Below are 19,662 nucleotides of genomic sequence, written 5' to 3' on the forward strand. Positions count from 1 at the left end.
GCGATCCAGCTGCCCCCAGCGCTCTCCCAATGCCCGGAAGATTATGGTGCAAAGCTGTGTTTACTGGCTATAAACGAGGCCTTCGAAACCAAAGAGAGCACACTGCTCTCCTCAAGATTGAGGGTGTTTATTGCCGCAATGAAACAGAATTTTACCTGGGCAAGAGATGTGCTTATGTCTACAAAGCAAAGAACAATACTGTTACTCCTGGCGGTAAACCAAACAAGACTCGTGACCCGTGCTCATGGAAACAGTGGCATGGTGCATGCCAAGTTCAGGAGTAACCTGCCTGCTAAGGCTATTGGGCATAGGATTCGTGTGATGTTGTATCCATCAAGGATTTAAAGCACAGATGTACATAAATTGACAAATAGTAAAATATTTTTTAAAAAGTAGGTTTTCTTCAACATAAATATGGTAAAGTAGCAAAAACAAAAAATTCTGGAGAAACTCAGCAGGTGTGACAGCGGGCGGGATTTTCCAGCCGCGCTCGTAGGGTGGCACAATGGTTAGCACTGCTGCTTCACAGCACCAGGGACGCGGGTTCAATTCCCGCCTTGGGTCACTGCCTGTGCGGAGTCTGCACATTCTCACCGTGTCTGCGTAGGTTTCCTCCGGGTGCTGCAGTTTCCTCCCACAGTCTGAAAGACGTGCTGGTTAAGTGCATTGGCCATGCTAAATTCTCACTCGGTGTACCCGAACAGGCACTGGAGTGTGGTGACGAGGGATTTTCACAGTAACTTAAGCCTACTTGTGACACTAATAAATAAGTAAAGGTAAACAAACTGGAAAATCCTGCCTGAGGTCAACAGACCTTTCCATGGTCCGCACCCCCTCCCCCCCAACTCGTTTTAATTCCCGTTGCGGGCGGGATGGGAAAATTCCACCAGCATCTGTGGAGGGAGAATAGAGCCAATATTTGAACTCTGAAGGGTCATCCAGACTAGAAACATTGCCTCTATTCTCTCTCCACAAGTACTGTCAGACCTGCTGAGATTCTCCAGCATTTTCTATTTTTGTTTCAGGTTCCAGCATCTGCAGTATTTTGCCTTTATCTTAGTGGTAAAGAACAAAGAACAGTACAGCACAGGAACAGGCCCTTCGGCCCTCCAACCCTGCGCCAATCATGATGTCTGCCTAAACTAAAACCATATGTACTGATGGAGTCTGTTACCTTCCATTGCCATCCGATTCATGTGTTCGTCTAGTTACCTCTTAAATGCCGCTATCGTACCTGCTCACACCACCTCCCTGAGCAGCACGTTCCAGACATTCACCACCCTCTGTGTAAAAAAACTTACCTCACAATTCTCTTCTAAACTTTTCCCCATGCAACTTAAACCTCTGTCCTAGTACTTCACTTTCCTACCCTGAGAAAAAGCTTCTGACTATCCACTCTGTCCATTCCACTCATAATCTTGGAAACACCTATCAAGTCACCACTCAACCTCCGTCGCTCCAGTGAGAACAAACCTAGTTTATCCAACCTCTCCTCATAGCTAATACCCTCCAGACCAGGCAACATCCTGGTAAACCACTTCTGTATCCTCTCCAAAGCATCTACATCCTCCTTGTAGTGTGGCGATCAGAATTGTATACAATATTCTAAATGAGGCCTAACTAAGGTTCGGTACAGCTGCGGTATGACCTGCCAATTTTTATACTCAGTGCCCTGACCGATGAAGGCAAGCATGCCGTATGCCTTCTTGACGACTCTATCCACCTGCGTTGCCACTTTCAGTGATTGGTGGACATGTATGCCCAGTAAAGTACCATCTGATATTATGGGTGTGCCGATCATGAATCCCTTTGTGGATCAGTGACCTTTATTCGGCAAACCTTCATCATTTCAAACAGGATGTTTGATTCCATGAGCCAACGCACCCTGGAAATCCAGAGCACTCACCTCAGGATGTTCTGTGGAAAGTCATGTGAGCAAATTCGCGAACCTTTCTGGTTAACATGAGGTCCACTCATTCAGACAATTCCCTGCTTCTCTGGACATATCACTGGCGATGTCAGTGACTGTTGAAGGGCCACTGACTGCCCGTTATACCCTGGATTTTCTGCTGGCATGGGATGGTGTGACATAGCATTGGTTGTTTACAATTTGTAAAATTATTTTCAAACCAACGGCCATTTGTACTTCACTTTGCGAACATTACTGTCAACTCTACCTGAGAGGGCAAATGGGCTCATCTGTCGGTGTCAGTCATGGCTCAGTGGTAGCACTCTCGACCCTGAGTTCCAACTTTCAGTTCAGAGATTTGAGTATGAAATCCAGGTTGACACTTTAATGCAGTGCTGAGGGTGTCCTGTCACCTGCCTTCTCAAGTGCATGTAAACAAGCCAATAGGATTCTGTACCTACGAGCAAGGCAGTTTTCCCTGGTCAGTATTTGTAGCATAAGCTACAAGAAAATATTACTGATGTGTTTGTGGAATGTTTCCATGATCCATTTGTTATTACTTTAGCCCCAGTGATGACGGCATTCAAATTATTAATTTAATTTGAATCAGCAAAGCTAGCTCTTTGTGTTTCCTGAGAATTTACTTTCATCTGCTGTCATCTTAGAAATCTTAGAAACCCTACAGCACAGAGAAAGGCCATTCGGCCCATCGAGTCTGCACCGACCACAATCCCACCCAGACCCTACCCCCATATCCCTACATATTTACCCACTAATCCCTCTAACCTACGCATCCCAGGACACTATGACCAATTTTAGCATGGCCAATCAACCTAACCCACACATCTTTGGACTGTGGGAGGAAACCGGAGCACCCGGAGGAAACCCATGCAAACACGAAGAGAATGTGCAAACTCCACACAGACAGTGACCCAAGCCGGGAATCGAATCCAGGTCCCTGGAGCTGTGAAGCAGCAGTGCTAACCACTGTGCTACCGTGCCGTGTCATGACCTGTGAATGCGGGTTACATCATTCATTGTTTTGGTAATCTCCACCTATGCATTCTCAGTTGATTTTGGAAGGGTTCTACTCTGCCTCAAACATGGACACCCTCCTCTGTCTCACTTTTTCTTCAATTTCTGGGTCAAGAGTGCACTTCTGACACCTGTGCCCATGAGAGAATCTATGATCCCAGCAGTATATAGTTGAGTGAAGCAGTAACTTGCTCTGAAAAAAATGAGGCAGGTCATTAGGGACTAATGCGTACTGAATCCCTACCACCGTGCAACTACAGGCCTTCCTGCGCTCATGAAAAATGCCCAACAGGATTATCTCTTGGACATTTTTTTATTCATTCATGGGACATGGGTGTCGCTGGCTGACCAGCATTTATTGTTCATTCCTAGTTGCCCTTGTTCAGAGGGCAGTTGAGAGTCAACCACATTGCTATGGCTCTGGACTCGCATGTAGGCCAGACCAGGTAAGGATGGCAGATTTCCTTCCCTAAGGGGCACTAGTGAACCAGATGGATTATTCTGACAATCGACAATGGTTTCATGGTCATCAGTAGATTCTTGATTCCAGATATTCTTTTAAAATTCAAATTCCACCATCTGCCGTGACAGGATTTGAACCCGGGTCCCCAGAACATTAGCTGAGTTTCTGGATTAATAGTCTATAATACCACAAAGCCATCACCTCCCCAGAGTGATGACAGAGCCATTTTATCCACTGATCATCCAATCAGCCTTTTAGAGTTTGCTGCATCATCGAACTGCCACACAGTTTCTTTCGGTTGCAGTCAGGTTGAGAATCTCTCGCAAAGAGAATTAAGGGACGTTCTGGCATGGAGGTCCATTAGAGGGGGGGAGGAAAGGTGCTGTGGCATGGGGGAGGTAGGGGGAGGTCAGTGCTGCTGGGGCTGTGTCAGAGACCAACAGGAAGAGAGCAGGTTCTGAACAAGCTCAGGACTTAAAGGGCTAAATTACCTGAAAAACCGTAGCCTGACAGCATTCGGACTGAGACCGAGACAGACACTTCAAATACAGAGGAATGTAGCTGAAGTAATGAAGAGAGTTGATAAGGGTAATGCGATAGATGGTGTTTATTTCAACTTTCAAAAGCTATTTGATAAAGCACCCCATTATAAATCTCTTATCCCATGGGATTAAAAGTGCAGCGGCTGACTGGATTCAGAATTAGTTCAGGTACAGAAAGCAAAGAATAATGGTGAAAGGTTGTTGATTACACAGTGCGCACTGGTGACCCAGGTGTCAGAGTTCGGACCTTTGCTCTTATGTTAATGTTGTGGGTTTGGTCAAGCATGGCATAATTTCAAAGCTTGCAGGTGACCCCAAGCTCAGTTATGTGGGAAGATAGCAGCAACCCTCAGGAGAATATAGGAAGGCAGATGAAATGGACAGACACATGGCAGGTGAAATTTAACACAGAAAAGTGTGAAGTGATTCATAGGACGAGATTGCAAAGGCAATATAAACTTAATGATACAATTTTAATGTGGTTGCAGGAACAGAGAGACCTGTGGCTGCATAAACAAGTCTTTGATGATGACAGAACAACTTAAGAAAGCTGTTATAAAGGCACTCGGGACTTTGGCTTTATAAAAGATGCATTGAGTGTATTGTGCTTGTACAAGAGGATGTAACGCTAAACCTTCAGAAATCAATGTTTAGGCTGCAACTTAGGAATTGTGGCCATTTCTGGACACAGGTCTTAGGGCGGTTCAGAGGCAATTTATGAAAATGGAATGAAAGATCATAGAATCCCTACAGTGCAGAAGGAAGCCATTCAGCCCATTGAGTCTGTACCAACTCTCTGATGGGGCAACTCACCCAGGCCCACCCCCACCCTTTCCCTATAACCCCACACATTTACCTCACTAAACCCTCTAACCTACAGATCTTGGCACACTCGGGCAATTTAGCACGGCCAATCCACCCAACCTGCATATCTTTGGGCTGTGGGAGGAAACCGGAGCACCCGGAGGAAACCCACGTGGACACAGGGAGATTGTGCAAACTCCACACAGACAGTGACCTGAGGCTGGAATTGAACATGGGTCCCTGGCGTTGTGAGGCAGCAGTGCTAACCACTGTGCCAGCGTGCCACCCCAGTTGTGTGTTGAGATGAGAGGAGCTGGGGTTTTCCCCCTTATACCAGAAAAGGTACGAGGGGGAAACCCCCTCTATGAATAGTAAGAGTTGATAGAGCTGTTCAAAGTCTGGAATGATTCAGTAAATAAGGAGATATTGTTTTCAGTAGCAGAAGGGTCCGGAACCAGAGGACACAAATTTAAGATAGTTAGCTGAAGAACCAGCAGTGAATTGTTGTGATTAGCAATGCACGTCTGAAAGGGTGGTGGAAGCAGATTCAGTAATAATGTTCAGAAGGGAAGTGAATAAATGCTTAAGGGAAACATTTTTAGGCCTAAGAGCTGGGGAGTAGGATTAAGTGAATAGATCTTTCAAGCAACCACTGCAGGCACAATGGGCCAAATGGCTTCCTTTTGCACATTGTGATTCAATGGCTGGGATTTTCCATCCCTCCCGTGGCGGCTTTTCCCACAATGGATGCGGCAAGCCATTGGCCGCCACGGGATCTTCCAGTCCCGCCAAGGTCTACGGGCTTTTGTGTGGCTTGCCTGCCCTATTACGAGGGAACCCGCTTCAAGGGGTTGACTTCGATGGGACTGGAAGATCCCATCAACGGGAGGGTTCTATTGACTCAAATATAGCACTGGCAGAAGAAATTTCAAGTGCATCTTTAACAAGATCTTGGCCTGTTGGAGAACTCTCAAAGGAGGTGAGATACCAACTATTTTTACAAGAAAACATTATTAGAAACATCAAGAAAGGCAAAGGCCATTCAGCCTCTCGAGCTGTTTGGCTGTTGTGGTGATTGTCTCTTCAAGGAAACACAGCAGGAGAGAGTCACCTGGCTTGAGGGATCAATTGGAAGTGAGAGTGGGTAATCACTCCAGAGGGAGTCCCCTCCAAGGCAGAAGACATGTAGAGACTGGGGAAGACTGCTCCAGAGCAGCCGGGGGCTGTCAGCCTCTGTACAGTCTTTCCTTGCTAATAACTTTTGTGTTTCTGACAAAGTCTATGAACATCCATCATTACTGCTATTTAGTTAGAACATGACCATTCTGTGTCTTAACTGTGTTTATCCGCCCTTATTCCACATCGCTGAACACACTTGCCTAACAAATAAATCTATCACTGTCATTTTTTAATTGATTCACACTTCACATCTTTTGGGTCAGAAAATTGGAAATAAAATTATAATGTAAGAACATCTATTTTCCCTACACTCGAGGAATAAATACGTTGGCAGATAACTGAGAATTCCCCAAGTGGTCTTGCACGTGTGTTGTGGGAATACCCTCAGCAAAGGAATGAGAACAAGTACAAAGAATATAATGAAAATAGTAGTATTTAGTTTCAATTAGAAAAGATGCTGAGGGGTAACCCAATGGAGGTTTTTTTTTAGCGCAGCGGGCTGGGAGATTTCAGTTGGGCCAGATTAGCGCGATCCAACCCCGGATTTCCAGCGCCTCAGCTCCATGCTGGAAATAGGGGCAGGGCCTCTGGAGGGCAATTGGTGGGGGTGGGGGGATCCCACTGCCACTCTGCATTTGGGATCGTGAGCAGAGGGCGGGGGACTGGCCATCGGTGGGTGGGGGTAACCTGCTTGGGAGTTTGGTACTGCAGCAGGGGATCGGCACTGCTGGTGGAGGGGAGGGATTGGGACATTGGGGCTGTGGGGGTTGGCGGGGGGGGGGCAAGGTTAGGCCCAGGCATGTTCGTGGGGCCAGCGATCGGGCCAAGGGGGGCCAGAGGGCTGGCATTGCAGGGGTTGTGATTGAGCTGGCCAGCGATTGGGAGGCTGGCAGACAGGGGCCACTGCACATGCACCGATCTCGGCACTGACAGATCGGCCTATGCACATTGGCCCGCTCAGCACTATGCTGCCAACTTCCTGGGTGGGAATAGGCCCCACCCACAGATTTCTAATGTGATTTTCGCTGGTGCACTCAGCAGTGCACAGAGTGTGGGAGATTCTTCTTTGAACTCCCACTGAAAAAAACAGCGTGCTTTACTCCAGTTTTCACGCAAAATTTTTTTTTGACACTAAGAATATTTTTGGAAGAATCGCCCCCCCAATGTTTCCAGTTGTGGGGGGACAGTGCAAAATTGGGGCACATAAAGATATAACTGTTGCTCATAAATCTCTTTACCCAGAGAATGGTTAAAATGTGGAACTTTCTACCACATAGTGTTCGAGGTGAGTAGCATACATTCCAATAAGGGAGAAAGGAATGGAAGGGTATGTTGTTAAGTTAATGAAGAGAAGCTTCGGTGCAGCTTAGATATTGACATAGACAAGTTGAGCTGAATGGCCTGATTCTAGGTTGTGCATTCTATGTAGTTCTATGTGAAAAGAAATGTACAAAGGTAATGTTAAGTGTAAACCTTTGTCTTGTGGAAATTCTAGCCGAGCATTGGGGTGGTGAATGACAGTTGTTGGGATAATGAAACGGTTTAAAACTGTGCTTTTGTTGAGTGACTGCAAAAGATAATTTGCTGTAGATGAAAAAATATCAACTACCCTGGAGCATCAGGTCAATCTGAAATTGCGAGCTCTGACTGTAAATGGCTAGGGGCTTGCAAAAAACTGCTTCTTTTTCTCTTTGCTTTGGTTTTGTGAAGCTGATTGTTGGTTGGCTTTTGTTTTGATGTGTTTTCCAATCTCTTCATGCCTCAGAACTTTGCAAAGCACTTTTGTGGTTTGGCAGCACCCAAAACAAATTTTAGAATGCTACAGTGCAGAAGGAGGCCATTCAGCCCATCGAGTCTGCACCGACCACAATCCCACCCAGGCTCTATCTCCATAACCCCATGCATTTACTCTAGCTGGCCCCCCTGACACTAGGGGGCAATTCAGCATGGCCAATCTGCCTAACCCACACATCTTTGGACTGTGGGAGGAAACCGGAGCACCCGGAGGAAACTCACGCAGACACGGAGAGAACGTGCAGACTCCACACAGACAGTGACCCAAGCTGGGAATCGAATCCAGGTCCCTGACACTGTGAGGCAGCAGTGCTAGCCACGGTGCCACCCACTTTTTACAAGAGCTGTAGATAAATACTTTTATGATAGCGGCAGCTCCAAATGGCAAAACTGGCCTTGGAGAACAAGACCGATAATCGGTAGATAAATTGCCATGATATCATGTCTCCCGCACTACGAAACCTAAGTGACTAAAACTGCCTTTGCCTCGTGTCGATGCTGCTGGAGCCAGCACGCCTCATAAATCAGATGTTAAACTTGCTCTACAGGCTAGAGATGCAATTTCGCAAAGTGGGGCTTTTCCTGTCTCCAGGAGCCCAGCATGATTGTGGGCAAAGGCAAATGGTCATCACTGGTTTTGTGATGCATCAGCACAGTCATTTGCTTCTGTTTAGTTTTTAGTTTATTTTTTCATGTCACAAGTAGGCTTACATTAACACCTCAATGAAGTTATGGTGAAAATCCCCTCGTCGCCACACTTCGGCGCCTGTTCGGGTACAACTGAGGGAGAATTTAGCATGGCCAAACCAGCACATCTTTCGGACTGTGGGAGGAAACTGGAGCACCCGGAGGAAACCCACGCAGACACGGGGAGAATGTGCAGACTCCACACAGACAGTAACCCAAGCCTTGGGAATCATGGAAATTATAGAAACCCTACAGTGCAGAAACAGGCCATTCGGCCCATCAAGTCTGCACCAACCACAATCCCACCCAGGCCCTATCTCCATATCCCTACACATTTACCCGCTAATCCCTCGAACCTACCCATCTCAAGACACTAAGGGGCAATTTTAGCATGGCCAATCAACCTAACCCGCACATCTTTGGACTGTGGGAGGAAACCGGAGCACCCGGAGGAAACCCACGCAGACACGAGGAGAATGTGCAAACTCCACACAGACAGTGACCCAAGCCGGGAATCGAACCCAGGTCCCTGGAGCTGTGAAGCAGCAGTGCTAACCACTGTGCTACCGCGCCAGTCCTTAAGAGTCCAAGTTCTCAGTCTGCCAGCATATGATAGCAATACGGTTGTTACCAAGGTGGTTTTATGGGTCTGATAAAGATCTGTGTCCAGAATTGTCGGTATGGGAATGGATGCTTAAGGTGACAGTACATGTGCAAGTCACTTTTGTTGTTCTTACCTTTTCATGGAAAACCAAAATTGCATTGGGATTCCCGCAAAGAACATTAGAATTGCCAATTCTCCTGAAATCTCCAGAAACCGAAGGTTAATCTCCAGGGCACTACTGTAAGCAACTTGGGAGAAAGGCGGGGGGGATCATAGGGACATTAACAATATTGTGAGGTCAACAGATTTAATTTTCTTTGAATATTTTCTCTTTAATGTTCTTATTTTTATTTTTTATATATTGAAGAGAAGGTTGTTTGACTGACCGTCAAAAATCATCCAATTCATTAACAAAAGAGGTTGCTCACTCTCTACTTGGCGTGGGGGAGCAATTCATCCAAAGGTTGGGCCAGTGGTGGGGACGCTGTGACTTGAGCTGGGAGGTCAAACATCCAGGACTGCAACCAAGCAGAATTGGTAATCCCAGATGATATAGGATAACAATTTCTTTATTCAAGTAGGCTCTGGCCTCTTTGGGACTGATGGGAATTCTACTGTGACATTTGAAAAGTGTGCTTTGGTTGGATGGCAACTTGCTACACATGAAAAGGTAGCAATTAATGACTCATTTTATGGTCTGCTGCAACATTCTGGTAGGCTGGCCAGTGATGTGAATGGGACAGTAGCCCCAATTCTCATCCCACAGCCTGTTCTGCTTCTAGGAAAGCAATGGAAATTTGGGCCCCTGTACCTTGAATATGGGGTTGAGAAAGGGGTCATGTTGCCCTACCCATTAAATGGTAGAGGTCAAGAGAAATGATCGGCTGGAAGCAGTATTGAGAGGCATCTGAGGGGCAGTAGAGAATACATCCAGCTGCACTGACCACGGAGGTTCCCTGATGTTCATGCAATGATACCTTTCTCAATCAAGAAGCTAATTGGTCATCCAGCTCGACACCGGTTGGGAGTTCTTGCTGTCCGCACAGTGGCTGGCTTGTTTGTTTACAGCGCTCCAAAATAATTAACCGTATGTGAACCACTTTCAGACTTTTCGGAGAGACATGATAAAGTACTTGTGTTTGAACTACAAGATTAGATGTTATCATCCCTTTTATCCATGATATAATATTTAAACCCCATTCTAATCCTTTGATTCTCTATAATCACTGCCTGTTGTCTAATTACCGATGTACAAACTGCCGAAAGTCATTGACTAGTATAATGCCTCATTATCACTCTGAGCTTTCAATTATTCTCCATTAAATTATCTTTGTGTTTCGGTGCCTTTTTTTAAACTAAACCTAGATTCACCTTTGTAAACGATATGTAGGTGATTACTTTATGTTAACCCCTCCCAAAAAAACTCTCCTTCAGCATTAAATTCCAAACAAAGAACTGTCAGAATGGTAACCTGCTGAAGAGGTAGCGGTCTTAGTTGGCTTCAAAGGCAAATTTATTCAGTCAGGAATACTTCATTCCTTTTTCCTTTGTCTCAAGCTAGAGGGCTTGGCAATGAACCGCGGTCATCTGTCCTTGGGCGGTAAGTGCAAAAGGGAGCCTGCAGTGTGGTGTGATGGATTGCAGCAATGCCCATCCCAGCCTTGCATTTGCTTGCACGTCGTGTCTGAGTTGTGTCATTATCTGGACGTTTTTCAATGATGTGCAAATGATTCCCTGTAATTGCTCTCTCAACGCCAGGAGATTTCCCCAGCAAGCTGCTTTCAATGCTGTTGCAGGCGTGCTTTACAAGTTCTTTGCCATGGACATTGTCCCTCCCCTGCAGCTTTTCAAATTTAATTACCGGGGCACCAATAGAGTTTGTCCATTTGCTCTCATCCCTTCCCTGATGATCCAGGTAGATATCTTCCTCTTGTGTTTTCTTGTTGATACACTGGTCAACGCTAGGTGTAGTGGTGACTGGGAATGTCAGGAGAGGGGTGATATTAGTGACAAGCCAGCTGGAACTGGTGCTGGCAATGAAAGCTTAACATTTATTTATTAGTGTCACAAGTAGGCTTACATTAACACTGCAATGAAGTTACTGTTAAAATCCCCGAGTCGTCACTCCGGCACCTGTTCGGGTACACTGAGGGAGAATTTAGCATGGCTGATGCACCTAACCAACACATCTTTCAGATTGTGGGAGGAAAGCGGAGCACCCGGAGGAAACCCACACAGACACAGGGAGAACGTGCAGACTCTGCTCAGACGGGAAGCCGGGAATCGAACCCGGGTTCTGCGCTGTGAGACAGCAGTGCTAACCACTGTACCACCGTGAAGGGCAGGGTTTGGAAGCATTGCCACAATACTGACTGAAGCAGATGCTATGGAGGGATTTTCAGCATGCACACTGTATAACTGTTGTCAGGTGCTTTTCTTGTCAATTCAGGAGGGAAGAATGCCATGGCAGCTTAGAAAGCACTGCAAAATGACCGATCCAAACAAAGGAAGATTTGCATTTACATCGTGCTTTCACGACCTCAAGACACCCTGAAGTGCTTTTCAACCAATGAAGTGCTGTCTAATTGTAGTCACTGTTGGATATTAGGGAAAATATAACAGCAAAATCCCACAACCAACAATGAATTAAATGAATGGTTTTAGGTGTCAGTTCCGAGATAAATATTGAACAGGACATCAGAACAAGTCCCCTTCTCTTCAAGATAGTGCCACGTGATGCACCAGTAGAACCATGTCTGACACCAGCATGACTGCAGTTAACCATACTGACCATATGGGGGGTGGGGGGGTAAGTCGGTTTAGCTCAGTTGGCTGGACAGCTGCTTTGTGATGCGGAGTGCTGCCAACAGCACGGGTTCAATTCCCGTACCGGCTGAGGTTATTCACGAAGACCCTGCCTTCTGAACCTTGCCCCTCACCTGAGGTGTGATGATCCTCAGGTTAAATCACCACCAGTCAGCTCTTCCCCTCAAAGAGGAGATCAGCCTTTGGTCATCTGGGACTATGGTGACTTTACCTTTATACAGGTCATAAGATGTAGTAGCAGAAGTAGGCCATTCGGTCATTCAATAAGATTATGGCTGATATGAATGTGATAATCCTCAACTCCACTTTCCTGCCTTTCCCCCATAATCCTTGATCTCCTTACTGATTAAAAATCTGAACATATTTAATGTCCTGAACATATTTAATGATCCAACCTTGACAGTCTGCTGTGGTAAAAGATTCCAGAGATCCATTATCCTCTGAGAGAAGGAATTCTCCCTCATCTCTGTCTTAAATGAGCAACCCTTCACTCTGAAATTATGCCCTCTGGTCCTAGCCTCTCTCACAAGAGGAAACAACCTCTCAGCATCAACCTTGTCAAGCCTCCAGGGAATCTTATATGTTTCAGTAATGTCGCTCTGATTCTTCTAATCTCCAATGAGTACAGGCCCAACTTACTCAACCTCTCCTCTGGGGGTGGCACGGTGGCACAGTGGTTAGCACTGCTGCCTCACAGCATCAGGGACCCGGGTTCAATTCCTGGCTTGGGTCACTGTCTGTGTGGAGTCTGCACGTTCTCCCCATGTTTGCGTGCGTTTCCTCCGGGTGCTCCGGTTTCCACCCACATTGGCCATGCTAAATTCTCTTTCAGTGTACCCGAACAGGCGCCGGAGTAGAGGATTTTCACAATAACTTCATTGCAGTGTGAATGTAAGCCTATTTGTGACGAACAAAAAAACTTTAACTTTAACTCGTACATCCCTCCATGCCCAAGATCAACCTGGTGAATCTTCTCTGGACTGCCTCAGATAAAAGGACCAAAACTGTTCACAGTATTCTGGGCTACACAGTAGCCTTTCATGCTCCGACCAAGGATCACCTGAGTAGGAGGGATGAATTTTCTATTAGTATGTAAAAGTATGCTACTCACATGAAAAGACATATAATTCAATCCACGCCTTCTGTGGAATGCAGATCGTGTCAATGTTATAGGGCAATCAAACATCTCACAGCTCTTTGAAAAAGAACAGAAGGCTGTTTCCTCAGAGATATGGGCTGTGCAATGCAACCCTGACTGACTCTACCTTTGCATCAAATACATGAACAAACTGTAGATACGAGACACCTGGTTGAACCAAAGTTATCACTGGGTGGACATTTAAGGTAGTGAAGCTGCTTTTTAATATCCCATGAAAGAAAGATTTGCATTTATTTAGCGTTGTATCATTTTGCTCAGGATTTGTTCAAAATGCTTGATGTGCAATGAATAAATTAAAAATGCAATGAAAAGTAGAAGCTGAGCAATACCAGGCAAATTATGTTGCACAGAAACCAGCTCGTTGTGTGACCTCTGAAATTGGCCAATATAGCTTTCCATCAAATTATACTTTGATTTACAAATATTGACTGGAAAAGCTATAGTTCGAGTACTTTAGATGGGTCAGTTTTTGTCCAATGTGTGCAGGAGGGTTTCCTGACACAATATGTAGATAGGCCAACAAGAGGCGAGGCCACATTGGATTTGATACTGGGTAATGAACCAGGCCAGGTGTTAGATTTGGAGGCAGGTGAACACTTTGGTGATAGTGACCACAATTCGGTTACGTTTACTTAGTGATGGAAAGGGATAGGCATATACCGCAGAGCAAGAGTTATAGCTGGGGGAAAGGAAATTATGATGCGATTCGGAGTGATTTAGGATGCATAGGATGTGGAAGGAAACTGCAGGGGATGGGCACAATTGAAATGTGGAGCTTGTTCAAGGAACAGCTACTGCGTGTCCTTGATAAGTATGTACCTGTCAGGCAGGGAGGAAGTGGTCGAGCGAGGGAACTGTGGTTTACTAAAGAAGTTGAATCTCTTGTGAAGAGGAAGAAGGAGACTTGTGTAAAGATGAGACATGAAGGCTCAGTTAGGGCGCTTGAAAGTTACAAGTTAGCCAGGACGGACCTGAAGAGAGAGCTAAGAAGAGCCAGGAGGGGACATGAGAAGTCTTTGGCAGGTAGGATCAAGGAAAACCCTAAAGCTTTCTGTAGGTATGTCAGGAATAAAAGAATGACGAAGGTAAGATTAGGGCCAGTCAAGGACAGTAGTGGGAAGTTGTGTGTGGAGTCCGAAGAGATAGGAGAGGCGCTAAATGAATATTTTTCGTCAGTATTCACACAGGAAAAAGACAATGTTGTCAAGGAGAATACTGAGATACAGGCTATTAGACTAGACGGGATTGAGGTTAATAAGGATGAGGTGTTAGCAATTCTGGAAAGTGTGAAAATAGATAAGTCCCCTGGGCCAGATCCGATTTATCCAAGGATTCTCTGGGAGGCTAGGGAGGAGATTGCAGAGCCTTTGGCTTTGATCTTTATGTCGTCATTGTCTACAGGAACAGTACCAGAAGACTGGAGGATAGCAAATGTTGTCCCGTTGTTCAAGAAGGGGAATAGAGACAACCCTGGTAATTATAGACCAGTGAGCCTTACTTCTGTTGTGGGCAAAGTTTTGGAAAGGGTGATAAGAGATAGGATTTATAATCATCTAGAAAGGAATAATTTGATTAGGGATAGTCAACACGGTTTTGTGAAGGGTAGGTCGCGCCTCACAAACCTTATTGAGTTCTTTCAGAAGGTGACCAAAGAAGTGGATAAGGGTAAAGCAGTTGATGCGGTGTATATGGATTTCAGTAAAGTGTTTGATAAGGTTCCCCACGGTAAGCTATTGCAGAAGATACGGGGGCATGGGATTGAGGGTGATTTCGCAGTTTGGATCAGAAATTGGCTAGCTGTAAGAAGACAGAGGGTGGTGGTTGATGGGAAATGTTCATGCTGGAGTTCAGTTACTAGTGGTGTACCGCAAGGATCTGTTTTAGGGCCACTGCTGTTTGTCATTTTTATAAATCTTCTGGATGAGGGGGTAGAAGGATGGGTTAGTAAATTTGCGGATAACACTAAAGTCGGTGGAGTTGTAGACAGTGCGGAGGGAAGTGGCAGGTTACAGAGGGACATAGATAAGCTGCAGAACTGGGCTGAGAGATGGCAAATGGAGTTTAATGCAGAAAAGTGTGAGGTGATTCACTTTGGAAGGAGTAACAGGAATACAGAGTACTGGGCTAATGGTAAGATACTTGGTAGTGTGGATGAGCAGAGAGATCTCGGTGTCCATGTGCATAGATCCCTGAAAGTTGGCACCCGGGTTGATAGGGTTGTTAACAAGGCGTACGGTATGTTAGCTTTTATTGGTAGAGGGATTGAGTTTCGGAGCCATGAGGTCATGTTGCAGCTGTACAAAACTCTGGTGCGGCCGCATTTGGAGTATTGCGTACAGTTCTGGTCGCCGCATTTTAGGAAGGATGTGGAAGCATTGGAAAGGGCGCAGAGGAAATTTACCAGGATGTTGCCTGGTATAGTGGGAAGGTCTTATGAGGAAAGGCTGAGGGAGTTGAGGCTGTTTTTGTTAGAGAGAAGAAGGTTAAGAGGTGACTTAATAGAGGCATATAAAATGATCAGAGGATTAGATAGGGTGGACAGTGAGAGCCTTTTTCCTCGGATGGTGATGGCTAGCATGAGGGGACATAGCTTTAAATTGAGGGGTGATAGATATAGGACAGATGTCAGAGGTAGGTTCTTTACTGAGAGAGTAGTAAGGGCGTGGAATGCCCTGCCTGCAGCAGTAGTGGACTCACCAACATTAAGGGCAGTTAACTGGTCATTGGATAAACATATGGATGATATTGGAATAGTGTAGGTTCGATGGGCTTTAGATTGGTTTTACAGGTCGGTGCAACATCGAGGGCCGAAGGGCCTGTACTGCGCTGTAATGTTCTATGTTCATCGGACAGATTTACTGTTGCACTTCACCAGGTTAATGTTTTAACTAATGTCTGTCCCACATATCACGTCTCCAATACACAATGGGTATTGACTGTGGATTGCAGGAGGATTCTGGTTACAGGAGGTTTACTTACACTTACGAGAGAGGATAGTGAGATTTTACACCGATTACAATATAGGCTATCAATGAGTTGTCGTGTTACTATTGGTTAATGAATCCTAGAATCCCTGAAGAAAGCTATTCATTCTGCTCCAGTTTTACACAAGCAGTACTTTAATAACATGTACAAAACTGAGTACTGGAGTTTAGGATAGACAGAAGGTAAAGTGTTAGGATCCATATTGGATGGGCAGGTGATCCCAACAGCGTGATGGAGGAAAGGAAAATCTATTTTTATACATATTTAACTTTTTTTAGTTCACAAAGTAATATTTTGGCTCTGTTGGCCAAGCCAGAATCCAAGGAGAAGGGAAGAAGATGGGGGTCTGTTGAAATGGCATTGTTATGTATTTGTATTTTTTCCTATTGGTTCGCTGGAGTTATGCTGTGTCAATGTGTGCACTGGAAATGCTGTAATAGACCTAGCACGGGAAACGGAGAGAAGCAGCCATGGAAGCTATCAAACACCATTAATAAAACTTCATTTGTTTTTAACAATTTCTGTCCCACACATCACATCTCCAATACACAATGGATATTGACTGTGGATTGCAGGAGGATTCTGGTTACAGGAGGTTTACCTACACTTACGAGGGAGGATAGTGGGATTTTACACCTATTACAATATAGACTATCAATGACTTGTTGTGTTACTATTGGTTAACGAATCATAGAATCCCTACAGTACTGAAGGAGGCCATTCGGCCCATCGAGTCTGTACTAACTGAAATCCCATCCAGGCCCTAATCCTGTTACCCCATGCATTTACCCCAGCTAGTCCCCCTGACACAAAAGGGTAATGTAGCATGGCCAATCCACTTAACCTGCACATCTTTGGACTGTGGGAGGAAACCAGAGCATCTGGAGGAAACCCACGCAGACATGGGGAGAATGTGCAAACTCCACACAGACACAGTGACCCGAGGCTGGAATTGAACCTGGGTTCCTGGTGCTGTGAGGCAGCAGTGTTAACCACTGTGCCACCGAGCCGCCGCAATGAGGTGAATCTTATTTGGCATGCAAAGGCTGCCCTATGAGGAGAGGTTGAGCAGAATGAGCCCCTTCTGTCTGGAGGTGATTGCATTGAAACATATAGGGCTGGATTTTAGGGGCCACCTGCAGGTGGGAAAGGAGTTGAGTGGACACGTAAAATAAGATGTTGTGCTATCGGTACATACCCACTTCTGACTTGCCCGTCCTGCCATGATTTTACAAGCAGCCAACCCATGGACCAATTGAGGTCCTTAAGTGGGCAATTCATGTCCACGTACGGGCCTCATCCCATTGCCACTCAAATTTAAGAGGCAGTGGGTGTGCCCAACATGTAGCCAGCAATTTTATCTCCATGGGCTGGAAACCCTTTCCAGGACCCCAGTGCCAATCAGAGCCCCCCCCTCCCCCGCCCCCCACCATTTTCCCTTGCTGCCCACCCTCCCTCTCCCACACCCTCTTGACCATCCTCCTTGGCTCCACCCCTGGGCATGGTGTCTTGCAGTACCAGCAGCGGCCACCACTCCCAGCAGGGCTGCTGGTACTGCAGAACTACCAGCCTCTGACTGGCAGAATGTCCTGTTGAAGAGGGGTGGAAGTTCCACCTCAAGAATTAAAGGCTCATCAGCCAAAACATTAAAACAGGGCAAACTGACCAAGCAGAGACTTGCTCCAATCTTTCTGTTGCTGCATCTGATCGGCAGTCGATGACTCTGCAACCCATTGCCTTTAGGGACCCTAACATTGCGCCCCGCCCCACTTCCACACTAGTTCAGCTAGTATGCCTACATCATTTAGACAGACTTTTCCTTGGTTGTAAAACGGACAAAAGTGACCCGAAAATATCATCTCATCACTCCTGCCTCTTTCAATAACATCAAGCTGGGATACGACTGCCCCCCACTCACCTTGTGCCCCACCATGCTTCCCATTGGAAGTTTTAAAACTGGGGCAGAAGGGATGGAGATACCTTCGTAAGTTGAAGGATTTTGCAACTGTAGCACTTGGAAGTGAACATAAGAACCAGAGCAGTCCATTCATTCCCTTAGTATATTCTGCCATTCAGTTAGAACATGAGTGATTTACATCTGCACACCATCTACCCACCTTTGCTTCATATCCCTTGAGAATATTTTTCATTGATAGGTCCACTGTACAATTGTACTTTGCTAAAAGACTGTTAGGCAAAGGTTCAATAAATATATGGCGAAAGTTAATGCCAGGTTTTAATGCCATTAATATTTAAGGCTTAAAGTGGGGATTCTTCAGATTGATACTTTGGTTGGATGGACTCACTAATGACAATCATAGATCACTCTGCATCCAGGGCTGATAATTACCATTGACAACAGAATGTAAGAAATGCTTACTTTGTTTTTATGACTGGGGAACGGCTCAACTGCACCGAAGTGTGACTGCATGTAATGCAACACATAATTGAATCTGCCATACTCATGATATTTTGGTGCTTGGTTGATGTCTATCAATTGAAGTCAGGGAATACACTTATTTTAATTGTTGGATTTCCAATATACTGGTTGTCATATTATCATACATTATAACATATATCAAATCAATTCTTAGCATATTGATATTCATATCAGAGATGCACATGTGTATTCCTCAATTGATAGCCGTGTTGAAAAGTGGTTAATATTGTACAGAGCTATCCATTCAATTTAATAAACCTAACCTAATGTACAACGCTTCTTTTCATGTACAATGAGGCAGTATAGCACGCACTTGTAGTCAGAAAGCAGAAATGTAAATAAGTCTCTGGTCATGTCAGTTTGCTGTTGCGAGTTTCTTCGAAAGACAGTAATTGTGTCAGATTTATTATTTGTACCATGGCTAGCCACCATAGAATTCCTACAATGCAGAAAGAGGCTATTCGGCCCATCAAGCCTGCGCTGACAACAATGTCACCCAGGCCCTATCTCTATAACCCCATGCATTTACCCTGCTAATCCCCCTGACACCAAGGGTCAATTTAGCAAGGCCAATCCATCTAACCTGCACATCTTTGGACTGTGGGAGGAAACCGGAACAATGGAGGAAACCCACGCAGACACAGGGAGAATGTGCAAACTCCACACAGACAGTCACCCATCATCATCCAGTAGTTGCAACGAAGACCTCAGGGTCACTGAATCTTGGCTACTAAGAGAATCCAGCATATAAAATCCCAACTAGCCCAGGAACGCCTGCAATGATAATCCTTGTGGAATCTCATGATTGTCCAAGAATACTTAAGATTTGAAATATTGAGTTTGGGACTTCTTCCAAATGTGATGAAGGGACTGGGATAGTTCCTTGTACAGCGTATTTCCAGTGTTCATTGGCAATTATCCAAAGTCAGACGTTTTCCTTTCAAGAAAACTAAGGGCAAATTTTTCTTGGGCAGCACTGTCAGGGGGCATTTTTGCAGAGTGAGCAGGAAGTAGTTGGGCTGAAATAGAACACCATCTGTAGGCCCTTATTCGAATGAAAAGGGCACATGTGGAATCACTCATTTGGTAGCAGGTCCACAGGGGAGCAAGAGTTTTGATGCAGTCCAGGCCTTAAATGCAGCTGTACCGTCAAAGAGACGGGCATAATAAAAATGTTATGTAGAAACCATTGGCCGAGCCAGTCTGTACTGTTTATCAAGGCTTGATTTTTTTTC

At 45.4% G+C, this 19,662-nt stretch overlaps 1 pseudogene; it reads left to right on the forward strand.

The window, feature by feature from the left end:
• On the forward strand, positions 1-346 carry LOC144503925 (large ribosomal subunit protein eL33 pseudogene; annotated as a pseudogene).
• The last annotated feature ends 19,316 nt before the right edge of the window (positions 347-19,662 follow it).

This window comes from Mustelus asterias, chromosome 2, assembly GCF_964213995.1.
Source record: "Mustelus asterias chromosome 2, sMusAst1.hap1.1, whole genome shotgun sequence".
Lineage (NCBI taxonomy): Eukaryota > Metazoa > Chordata > Chondrichthyes > Carcharhiniformes > Triakidae > Mustelus > Mustelus asterias.